The sequence below is a fragment of the Falco punctatus genome (genome assembly GCF_963210335.1).
Source record: "Falco punctatus genome assembly, chromosome: 9".
In the NCBI taxonomy this organism is placed as follows: Eukaryota; Metazoa; Chordata; class Aves; order Falconiformes; family Falconidae; genus Falco; species Falco punctatus.
The window spans coordinates 40,965,024-40,991,069 of NC_137589.1; the positions used below are offsets into that span (position 1 = coordinate 40,965,024).

Genomic DNA, 26,046 nt, shown 5'->3' on the forward strand with positions numbered 1-26,046 from the left:
GAGGTCCGATATAAAAGCCTATTCCTTATTTATCATAGTTAATTCTTTCAGTGGTGCCTGCCACTGTAATATCCTGCTTTCTCTCCCCACATCTTCGATCCTTCCTTCTTTTCTGCCCTCCTCCTTCCTCTTGCCCTTCTTTTCCCTCCTTTTTTCCCCTCAGTCCTCTACTTCCCTGCGCGAGTTTGCTGCCTCTTGATTAAAATGTTGACTTTAACTTGGAATTAACCTGATTAATGTAATTGAAAGTAAAAGTCCGCTGCTCAGCACTTTGGGTGATGAGTGGAGATGGATTGAGAAAGAAAGCTTTCAGATTGAATACACTTCTCTCCTCTGGCTGTTAATTGCACCGTTTACTGGTACCTGACTCGCTGACCGTCAGTGTTTAGTCCAGTTAATGATGATACACAGTCCATACTTTCCAGAGATAATTAAAAAACATTCCAGCAGACGCTCTGCTGCAGAGAGCTTTCCTATCTGTTGCAGTCAGCAGGCCCCAGGGGTTAGGGGTTGTAGCGGGTAGAGGCAGAGACGGCTGTTCTCTGGGTGCCGAGTGGAGCTGGCCTTGGTTATGCAGGTGTTGCGAAGAGGAGAGGGATGGTAGCTGCTTCACATGTTGGCTTTAGTGTGTCTGTCTCTTGACTGTACAATATTGTGCATGGGTGAGCGTGAAGGCTCTCTGGGGTTGGGGGCCTATTTTTGTGCTTCCAAAGCACTTTGACTAAGACATAGGATTTTTAAGTAGAGCTCTCTTGCCGCAAAGTCATTTGAGCTCTTATCTGTAAGGGTAACTCAGTGCTGAGATCCGTGAGAATTAGGCATTTAAAGGCTTTGTGCATCTGGACATTGGTCTCTTGTGGCATACTTTTACATCTGCAAAATAGGAATGCTCAGACTTCTTTACAGATGGGGACCTCTCAAATGTCTGTGGACAGAGATTTAGAGAAAATGCCTTGGCTGCCATATCCCAGAGGCTCCCATACACTGAAGTGGTAGCAGAAAAAATTTCTCTCCAAATAAAAGAATCTGTTTGGAAGCAGACTGGCAAGGGATCTGGTGAGAACTCTTACGTTGCTGAAAGTAGTGTTCAGGCAAAACCAGCAACCTGTACCAATGCCAGCAGTGGTATTAATATATTTGCTAATGACCTGAAAGAGGGATGAACAAAGGGAAGAGGAACTTGTAGGTGTGATAGAGGGTTGGTATGCTGATCAAGATCAGAAAAGATGACAAAGAACTTGTGAGGGACCGGGCAGCAGTGGATGAGTAGGTAACAGAAAGAATAGGTTTACACATAGAAGGAATCCAGAAATTGCCTACTGTGTCTTCCCAAGTGAGGCATGTGTCGTGCAGGTGACATTAAGAGAGTAAGAACTCGCTATTTCAGTTGGCACTTTGTTCCAATAGCTAATTACTGTAAATTAAAACTGTGGGCTGTATTTTTAATCTGAATTTGTCTGTATTCTAGCTTTCAAGCCACTGGTTCTTGTTAAGTCTGTCTTTGATAAATTAAAAAAAAAGCTCTTTTATACTTAATGTTTTCTCCCTGTTCAGATACTTCTGTGTTAGACTTGGTGCAAGATAATGCACACCAAAACCTATGATTTGCATTTCTTGTATGCCTTATGCTGTCAACACGGGGGAAAAAAGCTAGGTGTCACTGTGACCAGCTCAACAAACGTTAAGTACTCTGCATGTCCTCATCCACCCTCTCTTGTCCTGCTGCCATTTCCCTTTACACATGGAACCTGACTATGAGCAGTGTTGAAGCTCTGGGGAGGAGGATGAGATTTTAATGAGTGGGGTTAGTGTTTATATTACAGTAGCAATGAAAGGCTCTCATGAGATCAGAGCCTTTGTCATGATAGATTTTGTGTTTTGTTTAAAAAAAACAAACAAACAAACAACAAAAAACGGCAAGCAGATTATATCCCAGGGGTTTTATAATCCAAATGGCCTGGAATTTGGAAAGACTGTATCCTCACACATGGATTTCGGATCCACAGAGGGGAGCAGAAGGATTAAAAACCTTATGTCTTGCTCCTTAGTCCAGCACTGGTATTGTAAGAGCCTCCTGCACCTTGGATAACTTTTTAAATTGGTATTGCTGCACAGAAAGAGAGTGAAACAGTGATTTTTAATTTTTTTTTCCTATTATGTCTCCTATTCCCAAGAGACTAGCAGTCTGCATGTGGCTGTGGTATATTTCTATATATTGAAATAAAACTTAAATATAATAGTAAATGTTGGGGGCTGCAAGGCTGCTTTCCTCTGAGCAGGTAACTCCAGGGGATTTTCAAGTATTTAAATCTGGCCCATTGGCCCATTCCAGACACAGTATCTGGTCAGGCATTTGATCAGGATGCCTACCCAAAGCATCCAAAAATACTGAGTCCTTCTCGACCTGAAAGCATGGGTTGGTTTTGGCTTTAAGTAGAAACTTGAAAATCTCTGGTAAATGCCAGCTTAAAAAAAAAAAAAAAAAAAAAAAAAAAAAAAAGCAGGGAGATACAAAATTTTGGAGTATGACTGAAGAGCTGTGTCCTGGCTGTTCCACAGCCCTCCCTGTTTCATTTTTCATTTTCCATTCCTATATCTGCTTTAGCCTTTGTTTCATGCTCTTTTCCATGGTGATCCCATCTTCTCTGGCCCTCCTCTCTCTGCTCCATATTGCATAGGCTTGTGCCCTTCCCCACCAGCTGCTACTTCCTTTTTCTTTGTCTGTAGCCCCACGCTGGCTTTATCAGATTTACCTTCAAGGCCATCCCATAGAGTATAGAAGTGTTTTCATCTCCATTGTTTTTTTCCTGCTGAAGACTCACAAAAGCAAAGGGACTTTGGTATGGACCACCTAGCAGGTCTTTGGTACAGCTTGGTTTGACCAGCCCCTAAGACCAGGAGTACTTAGTCACCAAGAGCTGGATAACCTTCCTCTAGACTTTCAGTGGAATTTTTTTCATTGAAAAATTTTCTCATCATACTGACAGCGCTAAGAGGAGAAGAGGGACTATTTCCTCAGGGTGGGCTGGTCCCTGCCCTTGGCTGACCTGTGCCTCTGGAAGGGGAACATAGCTGCAGCGGGGGGCATAACTAGGGTCCTTGAGACCTGGCCTGCTGAGTGAGTTCCCAAGGGACACTGACCTGTCACTGTAGAGAGTGGCCCTACTGAGGGTTGCTTTGTGCTTGATTTTGATGCTGGAGTGAGTCTTTGACAGCACCTGAATGTGGCTGGTGGGTGAGGCTCACTGAGGCAGAGCTCAGCGGGAGGATGCTGCCATGGGACCTGTCGTGCTGGCACCTGCAAAGAGGCCAGGCTGGCTGTTGTTTGCTATTCCCTGCACACACGCAGGGAGCCTCGTGCACTAAGTGACATCAAGGCTCATTATTTTCATCAGATGGCACATTTGTAACCTGTTACCAAGTAAATCGTGATAAAATAGACTGGAGCAGCCCAGAGTCTGAGTCTGTGCTGAGATGGCTGCTGTGAGCATAGCAGGCAGGTACAGAGCCTTACAGGACCACTGGTTCCAGCACCTTAAAGGAGCAGGGAGCCCTCACAGATAGTAGAGGGTCTGGGTCAGAAGATGCTTACGATCCATCTTTTTGGCAGACACTGTGTGCTTGGGATGAGGGTGAACTGCATCCTTCCAATGGTCCCAGGAGTTGGGTCATTTACCTCCCTCCTTCTTGCTATTGGGGAAACTGAGACATGGGAAAAGAGAAGTGACTTGCCCAATGTCACATAGTAAATCTACAGCTTCATCTCCTAGTTCTGCACTCTGTGCTTGGAGCTGAGAATGAGTCCCTCGCAAGTTACAATCCAAATGGCAGAGTGAACAGCAGGGGACCCACAGTTCTCACATTTTCTTTTCCCTATGTTGAGAGTCCAGATAATGTGTGTGACTTGCAGTGGCAGTTGAGAGCACCAGAAAAAAAACCAACGTAGCTCGTTGCTGGAGTTTAATTTTCTGGTTTTGAAGATTCTTAGTCTACCTGGAACATTCAGGTTTTTGGAGAGGAACTGCATTTGTTTCTGTACTGAGAGGTACCAACTCTGTTGCTGTTGCTTTGTGCTTCGCTCTCAAGCCTCTCCCTGCCCCACAGGAACAGATGAGTATGTGTTACATATTGTGAAGCTGGATTAGATATTATCTTCAGTTTGTATGTGGAGAAACTGAGGCAACGAAGAAGCTTAGAAATTTCTGCAGGGACTCTTTTGTGTCTTTGAGAGTTAGAAAGCTGAGAGCAGGAGTCTCTCCAGAGCACTCTCCCGTGAGATTTCTAGTCTCTGTTTCTGACATACATGGAAGTACCCACTGTGGTTTTACAGAACAAATGGGACCTTTAGTGGAGATCGGATCTTCCAGTGTTGTGCATATCCGTAACTGAACTGCACCCTGTAGCATGCTTTATTTGGCTTCTAAATAAATATGTTCTTACATGATTAATAGATGCTGAAGAGCAAACACAAAGATGCTTCACATGTGAATAGTATACGTCACTGGTAGTGCTGCAGTGGAATGTGCTGGAGGTGGTTATAATGATGGCTGTAAATACAGAATCTCTCAGGAATTTTAATACATCAAAAAGCGTGCTGTGATCCAGAACAAGAACAGTCTTTGAGAAGTTTGACTAAACTGAATGAAGTAATTTTAAGAGCAATGTAAATGTTTCACTCTGGCAAAATCCAGACGGTATGATTTTTAGAGCCGTTCTCTATTCTGATTTTTTACAAATAGGAGAAAACATTGAAGTAAAAATGTTTTCAATAGAAGTACAAACATTTATCAGAAAATAAACTGATAATATTTGCTTCCAGACTTATAGTTTAAAAATTCCCCCAACATAGTGAAATTACAAAATACTTTCTTGATACAGAAGGTACGTTGTGGGGAGGAGGTAGTGCATGAGCATTTTTTCTAACTTTAGCTGTATGTATCTGGACCCTGGTTACCAACTGACTGGCTCTTCACTGCAGCACTTCTTTAATGCTTACTGATCCCTTATAAATATAATAGAAGGTGTGCTCTACTCTCTGCCCCAAAGGTCTTACAATTTAAATTGGCAGTTTAGAAGAAATATCTCCCTATTTCAGGAACTGGAGCATAGCAAGATCAGGGACTTGCTCAAGGTGACATGGAAAGTATAAAAATCCAGCACCAGCTTGTTCCACCGTCCAGATGAGATCCATCCTTTAAGTTACCTCTCATTTTGGGAGCACTCCATGATTGCCAGGCTGGCCTGTTTTACTGCCCCAATGGCTTGAGGTGGAGAGATGGCCAGTGGCCGGGGATGGGGGTGGCCAGCCAGCCCTGCTGCAGCTGTCACTGCTCTTTGCTGACAGTTGCTGTAATCCATGGTGCTTGCTTTTATGGTGCTAATTAATCTCTTTTAATTAATGAAATCCTTCTTCCTCACATTATTCCCCTTCCCTTCTTCTTTGCCTCTTTTCACCTTCCACAGCTGAAACCTACAGCCCTCCTTGAGCAGGGGCTGATAAAATCTCCAGCCTTTAAACATCTCTGTGTACTCGTCTGTGGCAGTGCTGGTGGCTCCGTCTGCTTTTCTGCTTTGGTGCAGTAGCAGCTTAATCTTCATGGCCTGTTATCTTTGAAGCACACTTGATTTCTCAAAAGAAAAACAGCTAAGCATTTCAGCACCCGCTGCTTTCCTTCATAGACTGCTACATGTCATTGCTGTTTAATCATGGCCTGAGCTTGCAAACACTGTGTATGTGATGGTACTCCTTTGAATAGATGTATGGGCTTGATTAGGACAACACATTCAGATAATATTGCTTGCCAGCATCTTTGCACTCCAGGACTGTTTATCTTCTTTAATTCCATTCCTTAACTCCTACTCATAACCTTTTCTTTCTTCTCCTCAGGGCCCAGAGTCAATTCTCATCCTTGTGCTATGAGACTTGTCATTCTGTGATGGGTAAATCAAGAAGCAGAAGAGAGACTTTGGAACTGCAGGACTGGATGTACCCAACCTGTCCTCCCCTCTTCAAGTTATCACTTCTGGTATTTCTGAAAAAGCAAGGACCAGAGCTCTGCTGCACAAGCAATGGACAACACACAACAAAAACATAGTCCTGGTTCTGAAGGACATTCAGTTCATCTTGGGACAAGGAGCCCATTTCTGGACTCGCAGACCCATGTCACTGCTTGGCTTGAAAGGTGATAGAAAATTCTAGCGAGCAGAACTGTCAGCATTACAAGGGGAAGTTTCCATACCTCTGCACATTCAACTGCTAATCACAGCATATTTTTTCCCTTTGCAAACCCTGCCAGGTATGTTGTCTCTTTGTTATGTTTTTTTCAGCAGTTTCTTTCCCTCTTTCAATATCTAAGTTTATAGTGCCTTTCCTCTAGCTCTAGTGGCTGATTTACATACAAAAGGGTGATCAGCTGTGGGAAGAACAGTCTAGCGGATCAAATACTAAGTGACATTAAGTGGCATCTAAATGACATTACTTCGATTCTCTGCCGAGCTATGAGTTGCCGTGTGACCATGCACACAGTAATTAATTCCTGTGCCTCTGCTCTCCAACTGTAAAATGGGCATGGTTCTGAGCTCCTGGAAAGTCCTGCATTAGTTTGAGGCCAAGGTCAGCAATGCCTGCATAGAGCTGAGAAACTGGTGGTGGGATCCATTTGAACACATCCTTAGAACCTGCTGGAAAGGTAGTTACTGTGTGTGGGAAGAATTGTATTGTGTCTTGTTTGTATGACAGAGCTATGCTTTTACATGATGGAAGAACTACACAGGGACCCTCAAGTTACATTAACTTCTGCTTTTTTCTGTTCATTCCCATTTCTTTGGGTCAGAACATGTACGCAGTCCAGTGAAAGGCAGAACTGCAGACTGGCTGCTTAGCATAGTGAATGTCCAGGTGCACAAATCAATATAGCAAGGCACATCAACAATCAGAAAACTTCCATGGCTCCTATAGTAGGTTATAGTTTAGTCAGACAAAGAGAGAAAAGCATACTTTAAAGAGTAGTCATAGGAAAGTGACTGGGAAAAAAAGCCAAACACAAAACCCCACCAAAAACTTCCATCTTGCTCATACTTGCTGATTCAAACTTTCTTCGTAATGGTTTAGATCCAGAATTGGTCTGTTAAAGTCAACGTGAATACATTAATTTTCAGCGTATGTTCTCCGTGTACTTGGACAAAATCAAGTCCATTGCTACATCAGAAACTGTAAATGGTCTATGAAAGGCATATACCTTATAGCTTTAAAGGAGCGGATTCTTTTCCTGATTGGGCTGATGTAAATCACAGATGGTCCTGCTCAGGACAGGGTGAACCCCAACAGGCTGAATAAAGCCTGTCTCAAGATGCAGGATTGCCTGAAAAAGGAAGGGAGCAACAGGGAGACCACAGAAGCTTAGTAAAAGCTCTTGATGTCGCCTTCTCTCATAGCTAGGTACAAAAGGTCTGCTCCAACTTTGACTCTGTCCCAACCCAAAAATAGACCCTGTGTCCCTTGCAGAGACCTTTGCCTCTGGATCAGACGTGATTTCAGCCAAGCAGCAATGTGCCTGTACTGGCCTTTTCTCCCCAAAGGGCAATCTTACCCATCCTTAAAGGACACCTGTGGAGCCACATGTGCTTTCATGCCCCACCATGCTTCTCAAGCGGTAAATGAATATCACAGAGGGAGAGAGGGACTGTGGGGGCTGAGAGACCTGTGGGGTCTCCACTGACACCAAACACATCATTGAGCTGCCAATACAATGAGAACTGGGAGAGCTGCTGGCCTAGGATCAGGTGTCAAGAAGAAGTGGCAGGAGGTGAGAAGTGCCAGGAATACTGCTTCCCAGCTGGCTCTGGAAACAGTTTATGCCTGTGTCCATCTGCACTCAGATCAAAGCCTCCCTGAATTATTCAGGTACTCTTTGAAAACTCTGATCGGGCAGAAAGAAAGTGAAGGCAGCTTGGCTTTACCTGCTGGAAAACAAGCACTCACTGTAAGGTCCAGGGCCAAACCAAAGTTCCTCTCCTCACACAGTGACAGCAGCTCCTGCCACCTTTATGGCAGGAGTTCTCTCTGCTTGTTACACTAGGTTCTCACATACAGGCCTCAAATGTGTGGGCCTTCAGTCCTTACAGGCTTCAGTAGGTACTTTGCAGCTAATTGGGCCCCCCACCCTTCCAGTCCTGCAGTGATGCATTGGTACTGCCTTCCCAGGGTTCTGGACATGTGGAGAGAGGTGCACTTAGGAACAGCTACTGGCAAACCCACCTGGGTGGTGAGTGGTTCCAGCTGTATCGGTGGGAAGAACATTCAGTTTAGCCAAAACGAATCAAGTAAGGTAGCACAAACTTGAGATTTCCAGGAGGGTGAGGGCAGTGAGTGCTCTTTGGTGCTGCAACCAGCCTGTTGAAGTGCTGGGGCCCCAGCTCTGCCCGCCACCCTTTGAGGGCAGCAGCACACAGCAGGGAGTGCCACACAGCAGCTTAAAAGAAAAAAATGGCCTGAGTAAGTGGAGCAGGGTCAGAGCTCTCTACTGTCCTTTAAGCTACCACTGGCTTCCTCTTCGGGGGAGTGAGTCAAGCGATCCCCGTGTTAGATACCCGTTTTGGTATCACGGGCAGGTGAGAGCTGTCTCGCAAGGAGAGACTGCATACAGTCTTCATACCGCTTTCTGCATGTTAAACACTGTGCATACCCAAGACTGGGATTACACAGTCCAGCATTATTGACTGCTATGTCTTTGTAACATTTTAGTTGTGTGTTTTCTTTTAAATGCCAGTGCCGGCACAGAAAGTATTAGATTAAGAAGTAACTTTCAGTTTTAGCATGGCACTTTACTAGCCATGTGGCTGAGAAAGTAGAAGGATTAATAAGGAGGAGGAAACCCTCTATCATCCCCAACATTTTTTTGTTTCTGAGATTTTAAGGCTGTCTTCTGAGTTGTTGAACATTTGCAGGTAGCAGCCCCCATTACTGGAAAGTTCATCAGCCAAATGCCACCTTTCATCCTCTGCTGTTGAGTGCCTGCAGGTTTGTAGAGTCAGGCTGTTAGTCCATGAAAAGGTAACAGCAACAGAATCACACAACTTTTTCTTGCTTGTCAGTACTAGTTATATTGCAAGGCCTGTGTCCTTGATGTGCATAACTGTGGATTATGGTGGTGGGTACCCACTGACACACCCCGCCCCCCCCAAATCATTATCAGCTGCATCACAGGATAACTCCCCAATAGACAGTGAAGTGGTTTGACAGTTGCACATTAGGAACTGATGACCTGTTGCATTCTAGTTTAGGCAAGGTAAATTGCCACATGCTGCCAGGAGATGATGCTTTGAGAAAAACGTGTGCTTCAGAGAGGAAGTGATTATATGGAACGATGTCCACAGCAGAGCTGCAGTGCAGGGACCTGCTCACTGAGTTCTTTGGCCTGCAGAGTGAGCTCCTTGAGGACAAATCATTGAATAAACTTGTAACAGCAGAATACAGGGTGCTTCTATAATAGGGATGTCTCTCGGGATAAGCAAGCAGAAGCCCAAAATACTGCTCTGTGCCACAGAGTAGGTTTTATCTTTTTTGCTATCTTTATAGACAATAAAGGTGATCAGCATCTCTCTAAGAAAGTCTGTCCCAAGACAAAATTAAATTTTCTGACCTGATTGTTATTAGGTCCTCCACTATCAAAACTATTTCATATCTGATTTCTCCTGTCATGCCTGCTGTGTGAAGGAGTAGTTTATTTCTGGCACCAAGTAGGAACATTTTAAAATATTTATCTGTCTTTTGTTTTGGTTATTTATAGTATCACTACTATATCAGACTGATCTCAGTATTACTTGTTGTTTCTGGGCATTCATGGTTCCTATTACAAAGAAGTTATAATCTAGTGAAAATGACGTTAATCAAATGTTCCATTCAGAATATTAGCTGTAACTTGAGAGAATTAGCTTGTGCTATGATCCCTATTCTGAATATCTGAAATATGACATTTTTAAAGGCCAAAGAATGACAACTGTATACCTATGTTTCACTTCTTGAATTCGTTGTTTTCCTCATCACTTTTCAGATGAAGCATAGGAATGAAATGAACAGAACTAGCAGGGATATCTGGGGTTACTGAGTCTAGGGTTTTTTCCATGGGAGAATGATTGGGTTTTTTCTGACTAATACAATATTGCAATGATTACAAAAAGATAGGGGAGTGGTTACTGTTTCTGCCTGCATGCTAATACTCGCACTACAGGCAGTTATGTAAGAGCTGGTGGTAAGGATGACTGCAGGCTGTGCATCCTGCACATCAGCTAAAACCATCTTTGCCCATGTACGTTACTCATTAGCTGAAGTAAAACATTCTCTTCCTCTTCACATGTGAAACTAAGGAACAGAAAACATTTTTTATCTACGTTTCTCTATGAAATATTGGTTGCTAGCAAGAAATGAATGCTAAAAAATGCACTTAAAGCTGATGGAGCAACATCAACTACTGTTGATCTTGGAAGGGATTTATAAGGATTTTGTGTGACTGATATAGTCCTGTGTCAACTGAATTTCCTGATCAAGCTGTATATTCCATAACACACTAAGATTTATCCATTAATGGGTAAGTACTGAGAGAGTGGAACCATAAATAGAAATACAGATAAATAAATAAATACAGTTTGTCATTGGATCAGTTGTTTGCTTCCCAGCATTTGTTGTTCAAGATACATTCTTTAGAGATATTGTTGGGTCTTGAGGACAGAATAGATATCCTTCCCCTGGCTTGTGTAAAGCATCTTTCTTTTAAGGAAACTGGCACAGTTATTCCAGTTTTTCAGCTGGCCCGTGCTGTGATAAGGTGGTTGTGGAGCTGTGATCTTGGAAGGTCACCTCTAGGATAGGGGTGGGTGCAAGGGAGCAGTCTAGGATGTCCCTCCAAGGTGTCCTCCAGGCTCTGGAGGGATCCGACTGGTAGCTCTGAATCAGCAGGTTACATTTTGTAGTTTGTGACGTTAAACTGAATCTGTTGTGCTGTCTGATGTGCTGAAGGGTTTATCTGAACTGTTCTCCCCTCTGTGTACTATGATAGGCAGGGCAAGGATTTCTTGCCACTTTAAAGCAGACTGGGGGCAGGGGTTAGGACAGATAAAGGCAACAACTTTTTGCCAAGGTAGAACTGCAGTGATTCACCAACTCAGACTTCTGCTGTAGTCATGTGTCCCTGTTACGCTGATAAGTATGGAGGGCCAGGTGTGTATTCAGAGAGACATCTGCAGAAATGTGCTTAAGTTCCATATTTGAACATTCCCAAAGTTTGGGAAAATCTAGACCCAGAATCCAAAACTTTGAAGTGTAGCTCTGTGTATCCAGGCATCAGAGTAAATAATGTGTGGACTAGAAGTGTTCCAACACTGCAGTTCTTCACTGGACACCAGTAATCATGTGTGGAGGAAAAGATATTTCTTCTTCAGTAGGCCCTTGACTCATCAGAGTTGCTAGTGGGAAACACAAACTCTGCCAGCACCAGTGCAGTATCATGACTCCCAGGATTTCTTTGTGTTCTTCAGCTTTTATATGGTGGATGAAGTTTTGGTTCTGCTGACCCAATTGGAAAATATGTCATATTGGATTAAACCAGAATTTATCCCACTGTTTTCCAACCAGACAGGAGAATGTGAAAAGCAGCCCATGCATCATTTGTAAATCTCTGCCATATGGTAGAGACACATTTCTGTCTCTTGTTTAAAGATGGAGATATATCTCAGGGCCTGGCTTGATGTTTTATGTGAGGGAAATGAGCATTTTCAAATCTTAAAGCCACAGCAGGGTAGAGGGGAACAGGGTAGTAGAGCACTGGGGTGGATTGCTTAAGGAGGTTGTGTAACCTTCGTTGTTGTTCTTAAAAACAGCCTAGACAAAAAGATGTAGAAGTACTTTAGCAGTGGTTGATGCTGCCTTGGCAGAAGCAGTCTTGACGATTTCGTAAGGTCAACTTCAGCCTTGTTTTCTGTGATTCTGTAAAAAGAATTGTTACTATTTCTGTTACTAGCATTCGAGGAGCATTTCTCAGAGATCAGAATCTGGCGTGTGCCTGGTGCTGTACTCACATGCTCGAGGAAGATGGTCCTGCCCTCAGAGAGCTTACGAATACAAGTCAAGAAGCAGTGGCTAGCATGGACAGCTGAGGGAATACAGTAAGGAGCAATGAGACGCTATTGATCAGCAGGATAGGCAGTACTCATCATACATCAGCAGCCTAACTGCTGTCAGATTTTTGCAGGCGTCATGGCTAAGGAGAATTTGAAGGAGGATAATGAGGAAGCTTTGCAAATGAAATCTCCAGGCTCCCACCACCTCTGCTCAAGAGCCAGGCAGCAGAAGGATAATGGTTTGCCACCCACTTCTGGTTGTTCTTGTGTCCCTGCTGGCCGCTGCCCACTCTCATGGGGGGCACAGGTGGTGCTCTCGCAAACTTGCTTCTAGTTCATGTTGTGGCAGGATGGCAGGAGACAGAGCCAAGATAAGGCCTGGCCCTCTATCCCACATGCTGTGGGATCTCTTCCAGTGACAAGAAGTAAAGTTGACGAGTCTGTATCGAGACAGTGAAGTGACCCCCGTGCTGCTCCACATAATTAATAAATAAAGCACTGGGGGAGTTTTTGCCATGCCGGCTGCTATGACAGGGCTGTCTACGGTGCACTTAAGCATTAAATGACCAATTTCTGTCAGACTAACTTCCCAAGCCTCTCTCTCTCTCTCTCTCTCTCTCTCACTCACAAAGCTAGCTTCCTCGCTCCCTGCACTTGGAGTTTTTCAGCAACTGATGGCTCCTGGTTCATTTCTGTGGAATTAATTGGTCCCTGAATGAATTCTGTTGACAGGGCAATTTATCATGTGTTTGGGTTGACAGTGTTGGATATCGGTAAAGGGGGGTGGTGGTGTGTGGTGGGATGAGGGGAGATGGACAGGGTGGGGGTGGGTGGGAGGATGAAGAAGAGGAGGAGTAGAAGAAAGGGGAGGTGGAGGAGGAGATTCTTTAAAAAAACAAAATGAAAGAGAGAGGAAAAATTCTGTTCTTCTTTGGCTCGCTCCAGTTCAACTCGGTGTGATGGATAATGCACAAGAGGGATGGGAACAAGAAAGGGGGGAGGAAGGGAGTGCCACTTGTCTCATGACAGGAGTTAGGATGCTGCTTTTCCACAATTTGCACCATGGCTTGGGGGAAAAGGAATAAAAAACGAAACCCAACCAAACCAACAGCAAGAGGTGGTAGTTGTGTGGTGTCTCCGGGGCTCAGCCAGAAGCCTCCGTATGTGATGCCCAAATCTATTTCTTCCTCCTATGAAAGTGAGTGGGAAGCTAGGGGGAAATCTGGTTAACCCTCAAAATGCTAATACATGCCCAAATACTGTTTCAGTAGGTACTGAGTGGTGTCCAGCACCTCACAATGTGTTGGTATCTGCTATTGTGTCTACTGGTCAGGGACATCCAGGAAGGAATCACATCTTACAAAACAATGTCATCGGTTTGGGTTCCCAGTTTCCCCTCAGTATGGGTCAGAGAGGGGTGCCTGGTACCATATGATCTCAGGTTACATTATTTCATTGTCCAAGATAGAGACAACAAGTGACTTCCCAATATAATTAAAATTACATTGTAATTACATTGTCATTAAAATGTTGTGACTCTGGTGTGTGGATTCAGTTTCTAGGCAGCGCAATCTAGATGATCGTTTAGTCCCTCTGGCTTCACAGCTTCTGAATGCAGAAGTGTAGGTATGTATGCACATGCATGTGCTACAGCATGGATAATGTTAAAACCAACTCAAGCCAGAAAGAAATTCAATTTGGATGAAACAAAAGTATTCAAGTAAAGATTAGATAGATTTTTTAAATTATGTCTTTTCTAGGAATTTTTGAATGACCTAAAGAGGTGTACTGAAGACTTGATCCAAGGAAGGCATGTCTGTGAAATGTTGGTTGCGTGCACATGCAGAGGATAGGCTCCATTAGTGTCGTCTTCACTTCTGTCTCCTCCCCCACCTCTCCCTACACTGCGAGTGGGATGTTCCAAGATACTTAATGCTGAGATCAGTGGAAAAGTTATCAGTAGCTTTCCTGCTGATCTCACTGGAAGCAGCATTAAGTCAAGAGCTCAGCATTTCTGAAATTGCCATCCGGAGCCTTTAGCTGCAGGCTAGTGGGACCTGCCTTTGGTTTTTGGAGCACTGTGGGTCAGTTTACCAGCATTTAGTCATCATCTTTGTCTTGGAACCAAAGGTTTCATCAATTCAGCTGACAAAACAAGTGCCCGTATTGTGAACAGCCTGGAGAGAGAACTGAATCTGAGTGGCAAGCCCTACACTGGGGGTGGTGAAACACGAGAGGCGTGGTGGTTGATGGGCTCTCTCTTATTTTGTTCAGTCAGGTGTAATGCAAATGCAAAAATAATTCTCATCTGGTAAAAATGGTGCAACTGAGCATTGAGAAGACTGCTTGTTTATGGTTGTCTTTACATTGGTTTTACCCCAAGTTGGGTCAAACCTCCAGCCTGCATCCTACCTGAGAACATCTGAGCATCAGGTCTCTAGAGTGCTAAAATGGAGCAGGGTGAGGAGATGGGGGAAGCAGGGAGCTGGCACAGTCAAACTGCAGAAGATTGAGGGAGACTGTTTGTAGTGCCCCCAGGTTTCCTGCCAGTTAGGAAGCCAGTTAAAAGTTACTGTACTAAGATCAAGTGTACAAGAAAAGGCAGTCATGCAAAGACATACTGGGCAGAGGGAAAGTTTGTTTTCAAACACTTTTATTTTCCTTCTTTTGGTGTGATCACGCCAAGGAAATGGTGCAAGTAGCTCCTTCTCAAGGCTTCTGTAACAGGTTTCCATTGTAGTTACCTCAGGTAAATAAAGCTCAGGTTCATCTGTAGTGCAGGGGATCAGATCTAGAAATACTCCCATTGGAGATGAGTGGATCCAAAATAACAGTTATGACTTGAGATAGTAGGATTAATGAGGACGCGTATGAATGTAGCATTTTTTAATGTGGGATCCTAAAATGTAAGTTGTTTGGGGCAAGGACCAGCTCTGTTGTAGTTTAAGACAACAAACAATAATACATATAGTAACTAACATATACAAATTGACAATGGTGGCAATAATAGCTGAGAAGTGATTTTTCTACACAGAAGTCATGCAGACAGACACAGAGAAATAAGAAAACTTAGGAGGTGTATGTGGTGCTCGGAAAGGGCCAGTCTGAACTACAGGTATCTGTGAAGGGGGAACCTGGCTGGCTGCAATCCCACAGAACAAAAACATCATGGATTTCTAATGAGAAGGCACTTGTGTTGGAGTCGTGTCTTTTTATAAAGAGGGCCTCCACACAGAGATATGAAGCCTAAATAGAGGTTATTTACAAAGGGGTTTTTTTTTCCTCATTAAAAACAAGATTAGTAGTACTACAGTTTAGAAAAATAAAGCAAAGTGAAGAATGTACAATTTGGGTAGCAAAAGCTCTGCAACGTAGTATACAAAGATCTGACATAGCTCCAGCAGCTATAAGTTGATAGTAGGTAAATTCAACCAGAAATAATGTGCATGTTTCCAACAGTGCAGGTAATCACCTGTCAAAATATTTTAGCTAGGGTTCACTGTATTTTCCAGCACTCAAATCTTTATACTTGGTAGCAAATGTTCCTCAGAAACAGATTCCCTTAGCTCAGTCCCAGCTATTGGACCCACAGCAGGAATTAATTCAAAGCAGCCCTATGGGTATCTCATATCAGAGGCCAGACAAGATGATCACAGTGCACTAGGAGTCTCCTCTGGGGTAGCTGTGGCAATGAACTTGAAAACAACTATCTTAAAAGTCAATGCCTGATTCCAGTTTCACTTACGTGTTGTTTACATGAGTGTAACTCTTTTGACTTCAGACTTCTGATTGACAGTGGTGGATACAGAAGACAAAGCAAGCTTCTAAGAAAAGTGGTTATGATCAGGCTGTCCTAAGCCAGTCAGATGAACATGACATAGAATGCATTAATGAAGTAAATGGGTGTATTTTCTCTTATGTCACTGAACCTTTGGAACAGAAACACAAACATTTTTATAAAAAATACTATCCCTAAAACCTGAAAAGAGAGTAAAACCTGAAACAAAACACATCTTTCTGTATTGTGAAATGGAGAAGAAAAACCTCCTGTCGTTGAAAAGGCAATGATTCAAAACTGAAGTCTGCATAAAATAGTGAAGACAAAATGGACCAAAATAAGCACAGAGAAGGTTGCATTTAGAACTAACCAGGATACAAAAGGTAGCTAGCTAAGATGGCAAGACAAACAAAAAGTATTCAATATACAGCTCCTGCACAGTGGCTATTAGAAATGTACATCAGAGTTGCAGTGTGAATTTACTTAAGTTTAATGCTAAATCTGTGGATTTAGGAGTATAGAATTTGTAAGACTGGCCCAGGCTTATGTTTTGTCTGGTCTACCATCTCCAGCAGTACTTGCAACAGGAAGGCAGAACTGTCAATGGGCAGACATAGGAAGCATCTGCAGTTTGTTGGGACCTCATGTAATCTGGATTGTCTTAATACCAGAAATGTTCATATCATTCTAGAATGTTTGTTGAATGCTCATAACTCTGGATTATTATTTTTTTTAATCTATAAAACTTCCCAGTCTTTTCTGAGACCTTCATAACTTCTTGTGGTTATGAATTCAGTTGGTCAAAATACAAACTGTGGGGAAAAATTTTAATCAGCTTTGAATTTGCTTTTTGTAACCTAATCGAGTGTCATCTTTTTCTTGTGTTCTTGTGACCTGCAGGGTCTGGTTCTGCTAAGGAAGCCTCTGTCTTGCCTTCTGCAGAGCGTTCAGGAACCGTTTTGATGAATTGCAATTAAGAGACTTCCTGACACCAGGGGATGCAGAGGTCAAAGAATTCCCTGAGCAGCATAGCAGCAGACCACATGGAGCAAAGATAAAGGTAAGGATATGGCATAATTGTAAAACAGAACAGAAAATTTCTGAAGACATGAAAGAGATTTGAATTTGGAAGGAACTTTGAGTGAAGAGTTCAGCTAAGATTTCTTCCTGGAGCCCAGAAGATTCTTCTGTACTTGGTGGAGAAAATAACAGTGATAATAATGCTTTGCCTCGCCTCCGTATGTAGTGATTAATCTGGAATGGAAGTTTACAGAAAATTGTAGATAGTCTGGGCAGAAACAAGAGCTTTTTGTGCTCATGTGAGACTTGTAAGGAAGATTATTGTGGTCACTTGAAGATAAGAGATCCCTGAGTGCCTTCTGTTTGGTCATGATTCCAGTTGAAGCTGTGGGAAGTCCTAAAGATCCTAACAGAGGTGTTCTAAGGCACAGCACCAGTGCCTGATCTTGGGAGAGAAGCAGGAGACCTCTATCTGTTGCTAGAGGTGGCACTTGTCTGTGTAGCAATTTGTTTTTAATCAACTCTGTCTATGGCTAGCAAAAGGAAATCCAAGGGACTAACCTCCCAGCCAAGTGGATACTGTCAGGAGCAGAACTGAGATTCTCGCTGATGTTTGTAGAATTGATCTCTGTCTGTAGCACAGCACAAGAAACTTGTCATACTAATATTGTAACATTAACTGAGCTAGATAGGAGGTCTCAAATGAGTCTGAGGGACTTAACCTCAATGTAGATATACACCCATCTGGCTGTAGGACTGAGAAACAGTAGTGACCTTGGACAGAAAGGTAAAATCTCATTGCTCAAGTTCAGTACTGCAAGTGATTGCATAAACAAGTTGGTTGCTATCAGGATTGCGTATTTTCAAACACTGGAGTCATGCTAGAATTCACAGCGGAAACTACTGTGAGTATTAGTCTACTACTTTGGCAATTCAGAGAGCAGCAAGAAAAGGAGCTCTTTCGCACCATGATTATTCCAGGGACATGAAATCCTCCATGGAGGAGGCATGGGTCATTTTTGCAAAAAGGTGATGGCTAGAGCTTTTGTTTTCAGACTGTTCCCCTCTCTCCTCCTAATGTGCATTTTCCTCTCTCTTTGGCTTCTTGAGTCTAGGCTGTACTTCAGGTGACTTGTTCAGCATTTGAATAAGAGACAGATGAGAAAAGCTCACTTGAGGGGAAAAAATATAATACAATGGGGATAGGTGACAGAAACAATAGTTGTTACTATTTTGGCCCTGCTTACTGCAACTAGAATCCTGCCGGGGTTTTTTGAAGATTGATCAGTTTAGGAGCAAGCCATGTTAGACAGAACACTGGCTAGTTTTGGGTGCCTGGAGAGAAACAGTGTCGGGAACATCATTCTCCATCTTTGCTAAGCTTACAGATTCACCACACTTGTCACCTTGAAACTGGGTTAATGAGACAAAGTGAGAGGACCTGCAATCACAACACTTAATGTCTGAGGAGAAGGAGGGTAAGGACATTGGCAGCTGTATGATTTTATGATTTTTGTCAGTATATATCTCCTCTTTTAGCAGTATGGGGAATGTCAAACTAAGAAGTACCCATTTTGGCAAATTAAGAGCATGAGAACCCTTCTGCTGTTCTGGAGCATAAACCAAAGTCAGTAGCAAGATTCCAGCTGCCTTTTGACGCTTTTGCTTGTCCATTTAATGCAGCCTCTGATGCTTCTGAGGTAGTACACAGATATGTATTGCACAAAAAAACATACATGTAGCTCTGTGCATATGTAACTGAATAATCAGGCTCAACTTCTGTGTTCTGCATGGCTGCACAAGGGAAGAGATGCATCAAAGCTGTTGCTTTTCCCATATTAAAGCCCTTTTAGTTCTGAGGTGACACAAATCCAGTACCTTTGCTGCTGTACAACTCACCCAGAAGGAAGGGCTCCAAAAAGCCTTGCCTCTTTTCCTCCCAGTCACCTCTGAATGGAACACAAAAATTATGAAGCCCAGCCCTGTGATACAGCCACATAAGCATCTGCCTTCCCCTGGCACTTCCTTCACCACGGGTCCCAAATGTTATGGGGTCTCCCTCTCTTCTGAGGGAACAGGTGTTGTCTGTGCTCAGTCTCAGTTTGTGAAGGCAAACAAGTCTCAGAACAAATAAAGATGTTACTGAATTTTTGCTTTTGCTGTATCACCCAAGCAAAATACATATGAAGAGGTAGAGCAGATGAATAAACAAACAATAATGGGTCAAAATGGGCAATCCATACTCAAAGATAAAAATAGAAAGACACACAGGACAATACTGGAGATAACAATAAAGACTGTGCCGGGTTTCCAGAATCCAAGACTGTGCTAAGTTACCTTTAGCTTTGTCTGTACTCTGTCTCCCTCCTTTTGGTGGGAACTTCTCATATGGCACCTTGACCCAGAGCAGGATTTTCTGGGAAGTCAGTAATGGCAGAGAAGTTGCCTCCAAGGAGAAGAAATGTTCAACATCACCAGGATGTTTCCTAGGAATGGTACTTTGTGGTCTTTCCCCAAAAAATATTTTGCCATTTACAGTTTATTTTGTGGTAGCTCTTGGAGACCTCTGGTGTGGGCCAGGAGCCCGCTACATTACCTGCTGTGCAGACACAAAGCAGTAAGAGAATTCCTGCTACAGACAGAAATGACCAGTCTAGTGAGAGTGATCACCTGATGCAGACAGAAGGGGGAGCACAATGAAATAGTTGGAGCAGAGGGTATAATTTAAATCCCTTCTGATTTATAGTAAAACTTAAGAAGTTGTTGGATGGTATACATGTATCCTAGCTTGTAGAAGAACAGGGTAAGATTTTTCCTAATGAACTTAAGAGAATTTTCAAAGTAGGACAAGTTAAAAATAAATAAATTAATTAAAGCTCAGGTCTGATTAGACACATTAAAAACAATGGATCGATTTTCAGGAATCTTCAGCAGTTGTTGTTACAAAACTTTCCCCAAAAGCTCAGTGTGTAATGTGCAGCTGAGTGCCCCAAACACTCCTCAAAGCCTTCTGGTAAAAATACTGAGCGGTACATATTTACATGCTTAGCTCACATTTGGACCCTTTTGAGGAGCTGGTCACAACTGGAATGTCCTTTGGAATATGCTGACAAAGGTGAAACCGAATAACAAAAGATTGTACAGTTCAGAATACCGGCCAGTTTCTTATGGTTACTGGCTAGTGAATCCTCAAAGTAGAGTACTGGGATGGGAGTAAATCATGGAAGGAAATCTCAATCCACTCCTGAGTGCATCTACAACAAGAACAGATGCTCATGAACTGGGAAAATGCTGGGCTGTTGGTGATTTGGGAGAGTTGTGGTATTTAGTTAGATCCCTGAATATGGGGTACATTTTAGAGAGCTCCATTTGGGAATCTTGGCCAAGAGTCTCCCTGCATAAATAGCTTTCAGGCTGTTATTCAGGCTGTCGATGTGCTTCTGTGAGCTATCTGTTAGCTCACACTTTCTTTCCACTATGTAACATCCTAAAGTTTCTCTTCTATTTTCTCACAGCATTTTCCAACTCATTTGCTTAGACACTCTTTACACTGTATGTATGTATTCCCCTGCCAGAAAAGGATGCAGAAGGTAGAAAACCTGTGCTGAAGATTCATTATCTTTTTTTGTACTTTCTCAATAATATGGCGAACCTTTCAAAGTATGTCACTGAGGTGGGTCTGAGCAGCCACCTCTTGTCTCTTCCCAGAATGTGATTGCTTGCCAGTATCCTTCTGCTAGGGCTAATTGGTGGTGGCCCACTTTGCTTTTATTCCTACCTGCATAAAGGGCAGGAGGATCCAGCATGCTGGCACGGCTGGTGAGGTTTGTGCGTCCTTCCCTTTCTGTCAAGGACCAGGTAAGCAGCGTTGAATGACTCGCTTCCCCTCTCTGTTTTGTCTAATGATAAGTGCGTTGGTCAGGACAGGAGTGATGTCTTACTTTGTACAGTACATAACGCAGAGTTGTCGTCTGGATATCTCTAGGTGATGCTGTAATATGGTTCATAGTCACAGTACATAGGGACTGTAATGTTTCTCTCCGTGCCTGTAGCCTGTGGCTATGCTACTTTGTGTACTTGTTCAGTACCCCTGCAGCTGTCTGCTATAAGCAATCTTTCAGCAGGCTTTTCAAGACCCCAAACTATGATGTACAGATTGTATTTTGACCTTATACGTGTAGCCCAGCAAACGTGTATATGAATGCTAACTAGCATCATCTGGTCAATGTTTTACCAGATTCATTTCTCACATGAAAATCAGTACTTTGTATGCCCAGTTTGGCGAGTCTCAAACACTCAGTAAGGAAGAATTGCTTTCGTCCACCTGCAAGAATAATGACATGAGCTTAAATGTCATAAAGAGCTCTTTTCCTGTGTGTTTTTAAGTGCTTTGTGTTGTCATTTTGAGCCTGTAATTGAAACTGGATGGTTGAACCAAATGAACTCACAACTGTTTTAGGAAGGCTGAGATTTTCATCTTATATATCCTGTAACTGGAGCAAAAGCACCAAACTTCCGTGAGACTTGTGAGACAACTGTGAGAGTTAGGCATGTACCGCATTCTGATTTTGAGAGAACTGGCTGGCTACCGCACTGACAAGAGAATTATGTTGATACCTGCAAACAATGTAAGTGGCATATGATGGCAGAGCTGTTCTGAGCAAAGCAAAGTAGAAAGGGAAAATAGAGGTGCCTGAAATGAGCTTGTCATGCAGTGCTTAAGAGGCAACATAAATCCATCATCAGGCAGTAGCTCTGTGGAAGAGCAAGTTTCTTGAAGTGAAGAGCAAGTGGCAACCTAATGCAAATGATTACACTTTGAAAAATTAGGTTAAATTCGCTTTTTTGAGTGCAAAAGGAACGATAAAAATTTGGCACCCTTCTTTGGGGCAGACAGCAGAATTCAGAATTTTCCAGTGAAAACTGGACAAGTTGAGATGTCCCCTGAAGTCTGATCTCTCTGGGGATCATTCCCACAGGTATCATCAGCTCCTAAGTGCCCCAGCTCCTCTCAAGCACCATGCTGTGAGCTGTTGTTTTTGCTGCCTTTTTTCTTCCTCTTTTACGCCTTTATAAAAAATGCTTCCCTTGGCATGTGAGGCCTTGTTCACTCAGTCTGCCATCCCCGCCATTCCTAGCAGAGAGGTAGAAATACCCTCTGCTTCTCGGTGGGTGACCTGGCAGGCTGCAGACAGCAGCTTTGGAAAAGGGGTTTGGAATACTCCTCTCTCTCCTCTGTGGTATTGTGGCTCAGTCCCCAGAGCCCCAGGGATGTGGCGTGTCACATTTACTGCTCCTGCTACATCCTTTTAGCCACCAGAAAACCTGCATAGTTTAAGAAATCAAAGCTTTCACTTAAGGTGTGGAAAAAACCATGCCAGTTCCTTGCCTCTCACCAGAGCCATGAGGAAGGAGCCAAGCCGCAGATTGCATTGAGAGTGAGGAGGGTAAACTCCCCCTTCTTCCTTCCCCATCCCAGCCCCAACCCAGCCCCCAGTAAGGCTTCATCTCTCCGTGAATGGAGTCCCTCTGAGCACGATGCTGAGCCAGAGGAGTGACAGGTGCCTCCTGATATGCCTAAATGAGAAGAACCAATCGGAGGAGCCTGCCCAGCTTTTGTTGTCATCTGGCTTTGCTCAAGAAAGATGAGTTTGATTGACAGATGCATCAAGGTTCACAGTTTATTGGTTTTTGCAAAAGAGCCAGATCTGCCAATTTAGACAGGGGAGTGACACAAAACTTTCCATCTAAATGGACTAATTTTACCACAGGGAATTCCCAGGCAGAGCGCTCCAAGGCAGGCGCAGTCCTGTTTTATTTTTTAACAAGGACTGAATGACAAATATAAACGACAGTTCTAGGCTGACGGAACATCAGCATTTGACACTTCACAGGGGAGTGGTGAAATAAACAATAGGCAGAGAAATTGAATTAGAATCAGATGAGAGTCAGCTAGAGAGGGAGAGGAGGGCCTGATTCTGTACCAAATCATTTATAAAAGAGCAAACTGAATACTAAGTAGGTGTAACATGCTCACATCCTGGCTTATTAGCAAATTTAACCTACTAGCATATTACATTTGTGTGATGTAAATGGATCACTGGACAAAGGTGTGTTGTAAGGAAGACCAATGGACAGGGAGTGGGGGGTGTACAAGGGGTGTCTGTTCGTGGTGGTGCAAACCTCTTGTGAGAATCTTACCATGGGTTACTAATAGGCTCTACAAAGTTAAGAGAGCAAAAAGTATGACAAGTTAATTAATTTCTCTCCTGTTCCCTCCGGCACGTTGCCTGCAGAGTTCTGTCCAGTCTTCCTGTATTACGGAACTTGCTAACTTTTGGGTACCCAGCTTTGCCGCCTTGGCTCAATTCTTTTACTGCTGTTTTTTTCTCTAGGACTTTTCAATTTAAAACAGGCAATCCATGACATTTAAGGAGAATGATTCTGAGCAGAGCCTGTCTGGGACTTCTGAGTGTGGACCGTGTCTGCTTGAGATAAAAGGTTGTCTCAGCTGATAGCGTTAGCCAGCTATTATCCTATTTCTACTCAGTTTTAACAGGGGGATAGGATATATAAACTTCCCCAATGGGTTAGACAGCTAACTGTTAGCTAGATGTTCCTTGGTAGAAATTTGGATTCCTGGATTTTATGTCATGCTCTGAGATTTGAAGCGTGTCTAGAGAAGTGATTTTCAATCTTTTTCAATTAGCAAACCGTAAGAACAAAAAACCAGTCAGCAGAAGAATAGCTGCTAGTATACTGCATCTAGGTCCATGAGCTCACTTTTCCCAGTTACATTAAAAGCGGTTTCCTTAAAAATAAACTAGAGATGTTAAAAACGTAAGATTAAAACCTAGTGGTCTTGATGTTAGAGAAAGGGGCATGAAAATATGGGGCTTTGGATTGATTTGCTTGTTAATGATGATTTGACTTTCATAATATGAGTCTGAAAAGTGCACCTGGTGAAGCTGCCTTGTTAGCTGGATGCTGTAACTAACCTTTGTTGATGTCTTAAGGAGGTGCCAAATGCAGGTCTGTAGTTAAAACTGCATTCTGATGGACGTTGACATGGAGGAAAAACTCTTCTTTCTTCTGTACACAGAGGTACTCTATCTGTGAGATTTCACACTGTTCAGTCTTGTACCCTTTGGGTTTACTGTGTCAGATTTGTTTGTCTTCCTTTCTAAGTGTTCAACAGGGTGTGTTTGAAATTGGTCTGGGGCTGAAAGCTGCAATGTTTGTAATACATCATTGTTGGTGTGTCTCTTTAAAACAATAATTCAGATGCAAATTATATGTTTTGAAAGGAGATAATTTAGAAGTGAAGCCATTTTTGTTATGTTTCATAAGAGAAAGCTTATCCTTCCACCAAAGACTACTGTGTAGTGCTCTGTGAAACCACGGCCATGCATTGCATTGCGTCAGATGGTCCCTTACAGTTTTCCTCCTGGAAACCACAGGTGGTTTCAGTTTCAGCTGGTCAGCACTTACAGACTCTGGCAGCGGGAAGTTCAGCTGCCTGTAGTAAAGGTGGACATTGCATCTGTCCTGAAACCTGGTGTTCCTGTCAGGGTAGTAAACGGGACTGAGGAGAGCAGCAGAAAACAGTAAGGATAGAGAAGGTTCTCAATGTGTGGGAGAAAGGGGTGTGTGGAGAAGCCAGTAGTGCCTGAGCAGGGAAGGTGGGGTGCACGATGGTCTCACCAGTGTGTATGACAAGGAACATGGGAGGGTTTATACTTGAGAGGGTAGGGGGCAGGGGAGGAGGAAGGATATTTACATAGAATCCACATGTTCCACATGAGGGGCAATGCTGAGGGACAACATGCCTGGGGCAGGAGAACTAGCAAGGCACTGGAAGGGGTCTTGAAGGAAAGGGCAGAAGTGGCAGGAAGCAGGGGTTGCAGACAAGGCGGGGTTCGGCTGCACGGACAAGGAACAGTGGGAAAAGGTCCTCTCCAAGCAGCTGCTATGGAATGAATTTTCAGGTAGAGTTTTGAACCTGAAATGATCAAACATGCTTTGCATGGGCAGCTTCCACCAAAATGTCACAAAGCAGAAGGCAGGAAAAAACCCAAGTCTTTGACAAGCTTTGGTATCAGACCAGCTCTGTCAGCCTTGCCAGGAGTTACAGGGCTATTTCCAGGTCTTGTGACATTTGAGCTGCTTCCGAAAGCACTAGACCACAGGGTCCTTGCCATGCAGTGAGACTCTGTTTTCACTGAATGTGAATTTCTGACTCTTGCAGTGGAAGAGGCACAATTAATAACATAGCTGTAGATGTCTTGAGAACACTAAAATTATAAGTCAAGCAAGAGTTGTTTCGGTTTTGTTTTATATACATGTATATAAATATACATATATACAAAATGGTATCTGCTATGTACAAATTACGCTATTTCCAGTCAATGTTGTGAGTTTTATGTGTACTTGGTTCATGATTTTTCAAGTATTGAGGGGCTGGCAATACAGACTCTAACAAACTTGCTTTGCTTCACTGCAGGTAGCTCCTGAATCACTTAACTGTCCTAAGGATATTCCCAGCTTTTTTTCTAAAGCAGACAAGAATTTATGTACAGACTGTCTATTATGCATGTGTTCATTAACCGCTACTTGTTTAGTGAGCTGATCCTTCCCTTAATATTTTAAAGTATTTTCCTTTGGATACAATCATCACTCTGTAGATCTACTAGATGATAGTTTTCAGGATCAGTTTTTTCCTTTAAAGCATTGGTGCTGTTCTTCCATTTTTGCCGTTCCCTAGGTCCTTACAGTTTTTCAGTAATGATTATGTGTCCAGTAAATTCATCCGCTGCCTCAATTAATACTTTCAGATGTGTATCATCTTTATTTGCCTACATCTCTTTAAAGAATGTATTTATTTTTAAAGAAGGTTGTCATCATCTCAGAATGTTCAAACTTATCTTTATTTTTCTTGTCAGAAGAATCATAAAGAGGTTTTCTTAACTTAGTGTTGCATAATCTCTTACAATATCATTTTCCTCATTAGGAGACAGACTGTGGTGCTCTTTTTAATTTCATCACACAACATTTTCACACCCAGAACTCCCATTGATTATGCAGGATTACTAAAGGAACATAACAGTAGTTGGAATGGTAGAAATAGCTCTTTC

At 43.0% G+C, this 26,046-nt stretch overlaps 1 protein-coding gene across 5 annotated transcripts in view; it reads right to left on the reverse strand.

Moving 5' to 3' along the window:
• PAX2 (paired box 2) overlaps positions 1–26,046 on the reverse strand; it is a 117,526-nt gene continuing 91,480 nt past the window's right edge. For all 5 annotated transcript variants that reach the window (XM_080400814.1, XM_080400811.1, XM_080400809.1 and 2 more), the window contains one exon: positions 1–26,046. This exon is cut by the window's right edge. The gene's annotated coding sequence lies outside the window, so the exon portion shown is untranslated.